This window comes from Hyla sarda, chromosome 8 (assembly GCF_029499605.1).
Source record: "Hyla sarda isolate aHylSar1 chromosome 8, aHylSar1.hap1, whole genome shotgun sequence".
Classification (NCBI taxonomy): domain Eukaryota; kingdom Metazoa; phylum Chordata; class Amphibia; order Anura; family Hylidae; genus Hyla; species Hyla sarda.
Genome location: NC_079196.1, coordinates 21,666,141 through 21,678,416, shown reverse-complemented (window position 1 = coordinate 21,678,416; position 12,276 = coordinate 21,666,141). Strand labels below are relative to the sequence as shown.

The 12,276-nt window shown below is 42.5% G+C and overlaps 1 protein-coding gene across 6 annotated transcripts in view; it reads left to right on the top strand.

Moving 5' to 3' along the window:
• The window catches only part of ZRANB3 (zinc finger RANBP2-type containing 3), a 282,012-nt gene that overhangs the window by 92,935 nt on the left and 176,801 nt on the right, over positions 1 to 12,276 (top strand). The window contains exon 1 of one of the 6 annotated variants that reach the window (XM_056533789.1): positions 10,857 to 10,915. The exons of the other annotated variants lie outside the window; for them this stretch is intronic. The gene's annotated coding sequence lies outside the window, so the exon portion shown is untranslated. Of the gene's footprint in view, positions 1 to 10,856; positions 10,916 to 12,276 lie in introns of those variants that run through there. 6 annotated transcript variants of the gene reach the window in all.

Here is a 12,276-nt window from a genome sequence, read left to right as displayed (position 1 = left end):
TAAAACAGAGAATCCTTATTCTGCGGCTCATTTTTGGAAGAAGCCGACACACATCTCGCTAAAGGAAAGAGGGTGTTTTTAAACCAAAATATAGGTTAAGCCATAGTAATCCCAGGCCCCTGCTCCCTCTCCGATGAAATCAATGAGGTGATGGAGTGCGGAGAGATGGCGTGCCGCTGTGCGTTTGGCCGCTTTTCCTTTTTATCTCTCCCTCTCTGCGCCGCATCCCTCTCACGCTGTTCTTAAATGTGTTTGTGTCCCAGACTAGCGCTGAGTGCTGCTGCAGTGACCCATTTAAACCCCCTTGGGGTCTCTTTCAAGTCATATCGCGAGCTGGAGATGGCACCTCTGTAGTCTCGCCTTACACTGCAGATAATCGCTGAAACACAAGCTCCTTTTGTGCATCCGAAATGAAGGTCAAGGCCGGAGAAGAAGCAATAAAAGAAGACTTTAGGAAATCACACCTCCACCACTGATATATCCTAACCCAGGTAATAAAGTGCTGAGCTTGACAAAGGGGTCTCTAAACCTAAGCAGGAGACCCCAAGACAGCAGCGGAAGATTCAACATCGCTTGCACAAAAAGCAAGGAACTCAATACGTTTTTTTTCTTGGCTTCCATAAATCCACAGGACCTATAAGGCCAAGTGCACATGGGAAGGGTTTGCTGCAGGTAATTCCACTGCGAGTCTGATCCTGAATGGGCATGGAAATCTGCCAGAAAATCGGTACCAAGTCAGGATTATTTGGGCGTGGATTTTTATTTTGGATTTACCAGAGTGAATGTAAACTAACAGTATAGTCCCTTTCTATCAATCCTTTACTAGTCTCCTTTGCTCCCTCTACTTCAGCAATGATAAGTTGAAGACATTTCGAAAGAGCAGGAAAATAATCGGCAACTCACCGCAACCAGCTGAATGAAATCTTCTTTTATTTCATACTCACAAATATGTTACATGGGAAGAGGGTAGTGGGGGGGACACAGGATGGCGACCAAGCTCCGTTTCGCACGGTGATCATGCTTCCTCCGGAGGAAGCACGATCACCGTGCGAAACGGAGCTTGGTCGCCATCCGGTGTCCCCCCACTACCCTCTTCCCATGTAACATATTTGTGAGTATGAAATAAAAGAAGATTTCATTCAGCTGGTTGCGGTGAGATGCCGATTATTTTCCTGCTCTTTCAAAACGTCTTGATGCACTATTGTCAATCAGAGCACCTCCTACAGCATTCCTAGTCCAAGTCTGCCATTTCATCATTGTTCTATACTCAGATAGGGAAGCAGTGCCGTGCTGGCTATCTACGAACTATGTCAATGATAAGTTGAACGCTGTGATTGGTTGTAGTGGTCACAGTTGACGTTATCAGAAGGAAGTAGAGCAGGACTGCAAGAAGTACAGGAATCATATGGCGCTCACCAGGATAAAAACCGCAAGACAGAGGAACATCCACTGAACGTTTTAATAACAATGCAATGCGTTTCGCTGCGCATGCGCAGCGAAACGCATTGCATTGTTATTAAAATGTTCAGTGGATGTTCCTGTGTCCCGCAATGTTTATCCTGGTCAGTGCCGGATGATTCCTGTACCTCTTGAAGTCCTGCTCTACTTCCCGGTATATGCACATCTCAGGAAGGCTGCAGACAGGAATATGCTTCCTCTACAAATGCTTTCCATTGTCGTGTATGTGGGTAAACAACCTGTATTGGTAAGTGGTTGCCTAACCCCTCCCCCTCATTCATTGGCTACTAGCGATACTCCACATGGGAGAGCCTTTGCTTTTCTTTCTAGTTATCAGAAGGGGCCAGGAATGGCACAGAAGACAGTCCAGATCCACAAAATGTGCCAATGGCTGGAAGATCTGATCAATCAGAACGGACTTTTCACTAGTAAAACACCTGAATTGCTGAAGTGCATGCACTGACTGGCTGACTAGTAGTGCCGCTCTACAGTATAATGCAGAAAAAGGGGGTCTTGATGAGTGCTGCTGCCTGGTTTACACAAGAATTCTTAGCCACCACAGTCTCACCGGAATTTTGCAGATTATTGGAGGTGAATGGACGTGTTTCTGCGCCTACGTGTGCCTTCATCAGATCCAATATTAATCCTAAAGCACAAAGGAATAAAGAGACGGCGACTCACCCAATCTTCGTGACTTCTTCTTTATTGATCAGTGATGTTCACATCATAGCAGGGGATAAAAAAGAACTGCGGCTACAGCAGCCGTTTCGCACTAGTGCGAAACTGCTGCTGTAGCCTCAGTTCTTTTGTACCCCCTGCATGTCTCCCCCCCTGCTATGATGTTAATATCGCTGATCAATAAAGAAGTCACGAAGATTGGGTGAGTCGCAGTCTCTTTATTCCTTTGTGCTTTTGGATTTGTACATTACGAACTATATAGATTGAGCACCACTCCATTTCTATACATCTAGAAACTATATAGCAAATTTTCACCACCAAAGTCTTGTTGTGGCAGTGCCGAACAATACCTACCTTTGTGCTGTTTAGATCCAATATTAAAACAATGCTTATTTTTTCCATAATCCTTACTTTTTTCCTATTTTTAGTTGACATTTTGGGGCATTCAGAACTAGTTTAGAGTTTTTACAATAGAGCTATGGTCTCAGGATACAATGGTTTCATTTAACTGTGGGACATGTCAAAAGTTTTTTTTCAAGTGACCGGGCCCCTTGGCTTGATATGGCAAAATAGTGGGACAGCGATTTTCTGCCAGGGTTATAGTGACATGCCGACCTTTCCATGCTCAGACAGACATGGGCCCCATACATTTTAATGGACCGAGCATAGTCTGTAAGTGACTATGTTCAGGTAAATTATTGTACTTTTTGTCTCAATCTGATAATTGCTAAACATGCTTATCAGTCCGAGCCAAAACTTGTATACGCTTGGAAAATAACCTGAACATAGTCAATAACTGCTTACACTCAGGCTATTGAAATGAACGAGGCCCATGCCTGTCCTAGCACAGATACGTCTGCATATCCTTTTACAGTTTACAGATGTTTCCATGCCTCAGAGGCACAAATTGTAGTGTGAATGGAGCCTTAGATGTGCAGGTGTCATGGCATCAAGCACACGGCTATCCCCATCCTGACACTTTCTATCTCCGGCACAAACAGACGGTAGAAGTCATCTCTGGGGGTGTAAGACGCCACTTTTTATTTCAATCAGAAGATTCCCCTCTTCTGCAGTCAGCGCTCTTTTCTATGGCAGCGCGCTCAGGAAGGATTAAAGAGATTTGTGGCAGCGCGAAGATTAATTTAATAAGAAGACTTGGATATGGCGGATCCTGAGAGCCGACCTGGTACTGAGACTGAAGATTAGCACACCATTGTAATTCAGATGATCAGAAGAATAATACTGCCACAGGTGGGGAGTTATAGTCCAGGTCCTTCTCCACCTCTGTCATCACAAGTAATCCCATCTCCTGGTATGTGGAGTCCCATCACCTGCACCATGGAAGCTACTAAACACCTGTATGCAAGCATGCATGACATGGAATGCAATATTTATTAAAGGGGTATTCCAGGATCTTTTTTATTTGACTATGCTACAGGGGCTGCAAAGTTAGTGTAGTTCATAATATAGTGTCTGTACCTGTGTGTGATGGTTTTCACCCCAATATTTATTTTTATCAGCATACAAAATGACTGTTGTCTGACTCACTAGTCAGCTGATAACTGGGAGCCTGTCTGCTTCAATGGGTGGAGCGATCACTTGGTGGGAGAGAGATCAATCTGCAACAGCTGTAGGCACCCTGATTGAAAACCACACTGATTTGAATGGATGCAGCTCATTTATGTTTCAATGGGTGGGGTTGCTGATATGTGGGAGGGAGGAAGATGGAATTATGGGATTTGTAGTAAAAAAAAAGAAAAGTCAAACAGGAAATACCAGTTCGCAAACAGCTATCCACAGTGATATGGTAATCTCACAACATAGACATTTAGCCCCAAGACAAGCGCAGATCCTTCCTAAGCATGTCTGTTACGGTCTGGCAGGTACGTACTAAAATCACCTTATGGTGGAGAACCCCTTTAACATTTAGCATTTTCATGAAGATACTAATATAACAGGGAATTCGTAGATGGGGGAAAAATACGTTTGACCTGTTTTAGCTGGTGTGGCAGGCATGGGGTCATACTAATTCCTATTTCAAAACAGAAATGTTCTCATGCTGCCTACATTTCATATGATTTCTCTGGCTTTTCAGAGAGAGAAGGTGGTGAAGTCTCATCACTAATCACCTGACTAGACTCCAGCAACCAGAAGGCTAAACTGCTGAGTCTCACAGATTGGTTGGGGTTAGTTCACACTGCGTGCAGTCTTAATGCATTTTCTTATTCAAATTGCATATTTATTTTGAGAAATATTAACATGAGAAGAAAGTCATTTGATCTATAATGATAATTGAGGTGTTTTATGAAGATTTGAAGTCTTCAGGCTGTGTTCACATGTTGCATTATTACTGCATTTTTAACATGTTTTTCCAAGTTTTGGCTGTATGTTTGCTAAAAATTTTCTAAATTGCTGTAAAAAAGTCTTTACTGCGATTTAGGCAGTATGAGTAAACAGCTAATTTTTTGCCACATTTTTTGATAAAATCACAGCAAAATCTGAATAAATATTAACTGGCAAAAATGCAACATGTGAACACAGTCTCAGGGTGGGTGTACAGCTAATAAATAAATATATTCCACAGATTATCGGTATCGGCCCTAAAAAAATCGATATCGGTCGATCCCTAATAAATAAATATATATATATATATTTATTAGGGATCGACCGATATCGATTTTTTTAGGGCCGATACCGATAATCTGTGGAAGTTGGGGCTGATAGCCGATAACTTATACCGATATTCCGGTATAAATTATCGGCTATTTATCACCCCAGGGCAGGGCATTATTGGATTATCGGCAAGGTAATTGCCAATACCGATAACACCCAAAATTGTGAATATCCGCCGATCATATCGGCCAAACCGATAATCGGTCGATCCCTAATATATATATATATATCATTATTATTATTTTTTATATATACTTAATCCCATAGCAATAGCAGCAGTATACAGATAGAGCTGGAGAGGAGGTATACAACTACTATATATCCTGATCCTATTGAGATAGCAGCAGCAGCAGCAGCAGCAGTATACAGATAGAGCTAGAGAGGAGGTGTACAACTACTATATAATCTGATCCCAAAGAGATTGTAACAGTATACAGATAGAGCTTGAGTGGAAGGGTCTGGGAGCTGCCGGGAGAGTTTGATAATGTCATCCTGTAGTACAGGAAGTCAGCTGACCCAGAACTGACCACTTCCTCTGATACTTTAAACACTGTGATTTTCTGTGGGTCAGACTAGTGAGCACATGTTACTGTAAGGGTATGTTCACATTGAGGAATTGGAGAGGAATTTCCACGAGTAATTCTGCTTGCTTTTTCCTCTCCAATTCATTAAGCAGTGAAAAACCCCATAGAGCTGTGCAGAATTTCTGCCCCTCAGTTCACACTGAGGAATTTCCTCAAGCAGAATTCTAATGAGGAATTCTGTTCTGCTTGAAGAAAGAACATGTTCTTTCTTTCAGGCGGAATCAGCGTCTTACTCCCATAGAGATCAATGTAAAAAAAAGAAATTTTCAATCAGAATCATTTCCGCGCGGAATTTCCGCATTAAAAAAAGGAGGATAATATATATATTATACTCTTCTCCGCTTGAAATTTTAATTTCCGCGTGTGGAATTCCGCTCGAATTCTGCTCGAATTCTGCGCCAATTCCGCACCAATTCCGCTCCAATTCCACACGAAATTCCGCTCAAAATCTCTGTGAGTTCTTGTGGAAAAGTAAGAATATTTTGAGGCAGAAAATTTATGCTTAATTTCTGCCCCAATTCCTCAGTGTGAACATTCCCTAAGGAATGTATGGATGCAGCTGTACTGGAATAAAACTAATGACACTGTAGAACTAGTGGTGGTGAGTTTTCATGATATGGTCAAAGAAATAAAAAAACTGGAGTGCTTCTAAAAACATTTTAATGATTTTTGCATCAAGTCAATAAATGTGCAGGCATGCACAACCTGTGACAAGGAGCTGCATGACCCAAGCATGTGGCATGCTCGGAGTTGTAGTTTTGTAACAGCTGGAGACACCCTTGTTGGGAAACACTGCTTTAGCCTTTAAAAATTGTCATATCCCACAGAAAAGTATATTATGTTACTTAGTACCTAATGCTTTTGATGTACATATAATTTGTATGTGTTTAGCACCTATATTTCTCTCACAAATACCTTCTATCTATTGCTCACTTACCGTATTTATCGGGGTATACCACGCACCGGCCTATAACACGCACCCTCATTTTACCAAGGATATTTGGGTAAAAAAAGTTTTTTACCCAAATATCCATGATAAAATGAGGGTGCGTGTGTGCGCGTGTATACCCCGATATACCCCCAGGAAAGGCAGGGGGAGAGAGGCCGTCGCTGCCCGCTTCTCCCCCCCTGCCTTTCCTGGGGTCTAGAGCGCTGCTGTCGGCCCTTTTCACCCCCTGGGAGAGAGAAGCGGCTCCGACAGCCAGGGGGAGAGAAGGGGCAGCGTCACCCATTGCCGGCGCCGCTGCCCCGTTGCCTCCCCCCATTCCCGGTGGCATAATTACCTGAGTCGGGTCCGCGCTGCTCCAGGCCTCCGTCGTGCGTCCCCAGCGTCGTTGCTATGCACGGCGCGGCACTCTGACGTCATGCGCCGCGCCGTTCAGCGCATAGCAATGATGCCGGGGACGCACGACGGAGGCCTGGAGCAGCGCGGACCCGACTCAGGTAATTATGCCACCGGGGATGGGGGGAGGCAACGGGGCAGCGGCGCCGGCAATGGGTGCCGCTGCCGCTTCTCTCTCCCTGGCCGGCACCGATAGTCAGGGGGACAGAACGGGCAGCGGCGCCGATAACCAGGGGGTGAAAAGGGCCGACGTCAGCGCTCTAGACCCCAGGAAAGGCAGGGGGAGAGAAGCGGGCAGCGACGGCCTCTCTCCCCCTGCCTTTCCTGGGGGTGTATCGGCGTATAACACGCACACAGACTTTAGGCTAAAAATTTTAGCCTAAAAAGTGCGTGTTATACGCCGATAAATACGGTAGTCATCCTGTGCTCTGGAGGGGGGGGGGGGGGGTCTCACTCACCATGCATTGACTTCCTCCCTGAGTCTGCTGTGCTATGTTTTGTCTCTTTATCCAATCACTGCAGGCTGCTCTGTAACCCCCTCCTCTCGGTTTTCATGCTGCACTCAGATAGAACAGAAGTGAGCACAGAGCAGAATTTTAGTTGAGGACAATTCTGCCTAAAGAATAAACCTGTTTAAAGAGTTACTCCGGTGGAAAACAATTTTTTTCATATCAACTGGCTCCAGAAAACAGATTTGTAAATCACTTATATTACAAAATCTTAATCCTTCCTGTACTTATCCGCTGCTGTATGCTCCAGAAGAAGTTGTGTAGTTCTTACCAGTCTGACCATAGTGCTCTCTGCTGCTACCTTTGTCCATGTCGGGAACTGTCAGGAGCAGGAGCAAATTCCTATAGCAAACCTATCCTGCTCTGGACAGTTCCTGACATGGACAGAGGTGTCAGCAGATAGCACTGTGGTCAGACTGGAAAGAACTACACAACTTCCTCTAGAGCATTCAGCAGCTAAGTACTGGAAGGATTAAGAATTTTTAATAGAAGTAATTTACAAATTAAATTTTTTTTACTTTCTGGCATCAGTTGATTAGAATTTTTTTTTCCACTGGAGTATCCCTTTAAAGGAAAAATGTACTTCCCTGCCATGAAAAAAAATGTAAAAAATAAATAAATAAAAATATATCAATATGTCAATATAGCTCCTGTATACTTACAGTCCCGTTGGTACACTGGGGGCAGTTACCTTGACTGTCTTCTCCTGTAACCCTGACGGACGCCTGAGCTACCCCTCAGCTGAGATGTGGAACCATGTGACAGTCTCAAGAAGCGACAGGAATGGTCCGGACAACAGGCCTCCATGCCTGACTGCATCACGCAGTGCCTGACGAACTCCCGGTCGGAGTCTGATCATGTGACACGCTATGCGTTCCAAGTGATGTAATTTCCTGTTTATGGTGGAACGCATTGTTAAATCGGATAACTGGAACCGGAAGGGTCATACAGTGGGTATCAAAAACTGCAAATATTATCATATTGGGTTTAAAATAGGATATGTACACCACTTAGAGAATAAAATGAACATATATCCTCTGTAATATGCATTTCATTATTCTATGTAACAATACACTCTGTGTTTATCTACATTACAACAAATATATATAAAATGATAAAGATGGTAGGTTATAAAACCCGTGTTAAAAATAAAAATAAACAATCAGTACATTGCTCACAATGTCTTGGAGAGTTTTAGAGAAATGTACAAAAAGGGAAAAACTGATTTTCTAAAAATCTAAATAAGGAACAACAATACCCCTAAAAACACTTGTTGAAAATAAAAACATATTACTGAAACCGACAGATAAGGGGGGGGGGGGGGGATTATCATAATAGATTATGAAGACTACCGCAATGAGGTATGTAGGATCTTATCAGATGAAAAAAACTAGAGAAAAATCCAACTGACATATACAACAAGAATTTTAAATCTATTTTAGATAAAACCCTGGAAAATCGGTGTCTACTGAAGCGTGAAAAAAACTTTATATTTGATCCTAATCCCAGTGTATCTTACTTTCATTTTTTGCCCAAGATACACAAGGACAAGAAGAAAACCCCTGGAGGACCAATAGTGGCCAGTATGGACTCTATTACGGGTGGTCTATCTAAGTACATAGACCACTAACTTCAGAGATTTTTTGTGAATCTATCAGGTTATTTAAAAGATACTGGCCACTTATTGTCCCTATTAAAGGATATAATATGGGAGGAAGGCTACATATGGGCAACTCTCGATGTAGCCGCTTTATATAGTAATATCCCACATGAAATGGGACTAGAGGCTGTAAATTTTTTTTTACAAGAAGATCCTCTGATGCCAGACCAACAAAAGAAATTCATTTTGGAAACCATCAGATATACACTAACACACAATTACCTCACCTATGATGGCGAACAATACGTACAGGTTTGCGGTACAACAATGGGGACGTAATTCGCCCCTTGCTACGCATACCTGTAAGTAGGGGCCTTTGAAACACAGATTTGTGAACCACGGGTGGTGTTTTTATAAAAGATTTATTGACGATAAATGGAACAATACTGAGGAGTCACTCGTGGACTTCATAAGGGATCTGAATACAAATGACTAGGGTCTAAGCTTTACATCGCATGACAGCCCCCTTGAGGTGGTCTTCCTGGCCCTTAAGATTAATGTTATGGATGGCTGTTTGTATACCACCACCCATTTCAAGGAGGTGGATGCGACCAGCTATTTAGATTATAGTAGTTGCCACAAAAAAAGCTGGAAAAATTATATACCCTATGGTCAAATTGAAGGCAAAGAACAAAGTAGGCAAGAAATACCTCTAAAAGGGGACATCAAGCGGGCGCAGACCTGCGCCCGATTGATGTCCCATTTTAGAGGTATTACTTGCCTACTTCGTTCTTTGCCGCCATTGACCGGTCTTCACTCTTGAATTGCCGGAGGGACCACAAGGCTGCGACCGTTTGTTACATGCGGACTCAGATTTTATGCTCTCAGCATAACTCTGCCAGGTAAGGGACCGTCCAATTGGCCCTAAGTCATTTTCCATTTACCATTTGGAAATGTGCGCACCACTATTTCTATTTTCTGTCTACTTATGGTCAAATGAAGAGGATAAGACGTTATTGTTCCTCTGATGGCGAATTCAAAGAACAACTATCCATTCTACATAACCGTTTTAGGCAAAAGGGATACCCCCAAACCATTAATAGAAGGGACCCAGAAACGAATAAAAGACATGACACAGTTAGACTGCTTTACAGATAGGGCAAAATAAATAATGGATAAACCACGAGGAGAGGTAGATCTCAACATAGCCTTTATCACGAGATATAATACCTCACATTCTGAGATCAATAAAATAGTATGTGCCAACTGGAGTTTGATTAAACGTGACCCCATCTTAGGTAAATTCATCATGGATAAACCCAGATGCATCTTTAGAAGTAAAACATTGAAAAATATTCTTGCCCCCTCAATACCCCATAGACAATGTATAAAACCCAAACCAAAAGTGGGGTTATGGGGAGATATTAGGGGGGCATATAAGTGCGGTGTCAACCGATGTAAAGGTTGTGCACACAAATGTGATCCCGGGTGAACCCAAACCTTATTACGTTAATGAACATCTTAGTTGCAGTAGCAATTTTAATATTTATATGATTGAGTGTCCTTGTGGACTAAGGTATATAGGTCGGACCATTCATAGTTTGAGAATACGAATTAATAAACACCGGTCCAACAGCAACAATGGATACACATTACATAGTGCATCTCATCATTTATTCACCATGAGAAAGATTCTACAGCTATGAAGGTTACTCCGTTAGAGAGAATTATAAATCAGGATTTTAGAATGCTCTGCAACAAGGAGATGTATTGGATTTTTAGATTGAACACTTTATTTCCTCAGGGTTTAAATGAAATTTTAGAGCAAGTGTATTTGTTTATTTTGTTTTATTTAATCACAGTTTTTATAACCTAACATCTTTATAATTTTATATATATATATATATTCATTGTAATGTAAATGAACACAGAGTGTATTGTTATATAGAATATAAACAGGAAGTGACCTCACTTGGAACGCATAGGGTGTCATGTGATCGGACTCCGACTGAAAGATCATCAGACACTGCGTGATGCCGGCCGAAATGGACGCACAGTGGCAGGAGACTGGGTAAGAAACCTATCTATATAAACTGTTTGCATTGTAACTGTTTAATAAGCCTGATGAAGGAGGTGGCAAATAGCCGGTTATACCTCTGAAACGCGTCGCAAATAAACCTTTATACTATAAGGATTGGAGTCAATGTCTGAATGTTGTGGAAGACCTGAGCCTGGCCCCGGATCGCAATGAGATGTACCTACTTGGAGGGGGGTATGTAAAAAGAAGTTTACATCCCCCCCACTGTGGAGAAAGTGGCAGCAAACTGCTTGTTTCCTCTAAACTGTGATAAGAATCATTCCTCTGAGCGCAGATTTATAGGATTTCTTTTCCTTTCTGTGATTGTTTTATACGGATCTACCTGGTGTATATCTGGATGTGAATATCTGCGCCCTCCTATTGACCTATATAGATACCTTTATGGTGGAGGAAGATTTAAACAATTGATGTTGAGGTGGTTTCAGTGGTGTATGTGGTGAATTCTGCTTAGCACCCTTTGTGGTTAATTCTGGTCACCACCCACACCGGGTGAGTCCAAATCATCACTGTCCACATTTATACTTTTTGGTTATACTGGTCAGCAGCACTCCCTAATTTTTACTTTTTTTTATTAATCTTTTCTAGTAGGCATTGTTCATACATGTGTGGTGAGAGATGAGAGGGAATCCTTGATTTACCCTTCACGCACAATGTGGATCCTCTTTAGTAGGCAGACTCGCTCAACTTGCAGGTACACAGCCCAGGCTCTCTGGGGCTTTCCTACTGGCTCCTCCACATGGCACATGCCAAGCCCTGCCCCTATTCCTGTGTACTCTTTTTAGTTAGCTGTTACTAGTGACAGACATTAGATGGCAGCTTGCAGATGAGTGAGATTGCTATTGGCTGAGACTAAAGTGCTGCTTTTTTGGGGATAAGGAGTCATTTTCGGTAAAGTAAATATGTTATGAATTACATCCTGGGTGTTGGAAATGACAGTGAACATTTTAACCAAAATGAGCATTTGCCATCTTTATGAATCACACTGAAAGTTTTAGGATCTATTTTTTGGTTTTATACTTGACTGTATCCATAAAGATTAATGGGTGTGAAGAGGACTTTAGGGATGTCCATATGTGGGGCAGTATACTGCTGCACTACACAGACACCCTCCCCTGTCATATAGAGCATCACTGGGTCATTCACCACAGTATAGTTGTCATTCCATCTCATAGAACACTGTGCCGTCACATACCAGGTCCAGGGCCTAGAAGGGGTTAAACAACTAATTGGCTCCTAGTGTTGCACAAGACACGGCTGTAAGTTATGTGTTCGCCGAGGTCTCCTGCACATTTGGTGCCCTTTTTCCTGAGTTGATGTAAGGTCAGAAAATAACA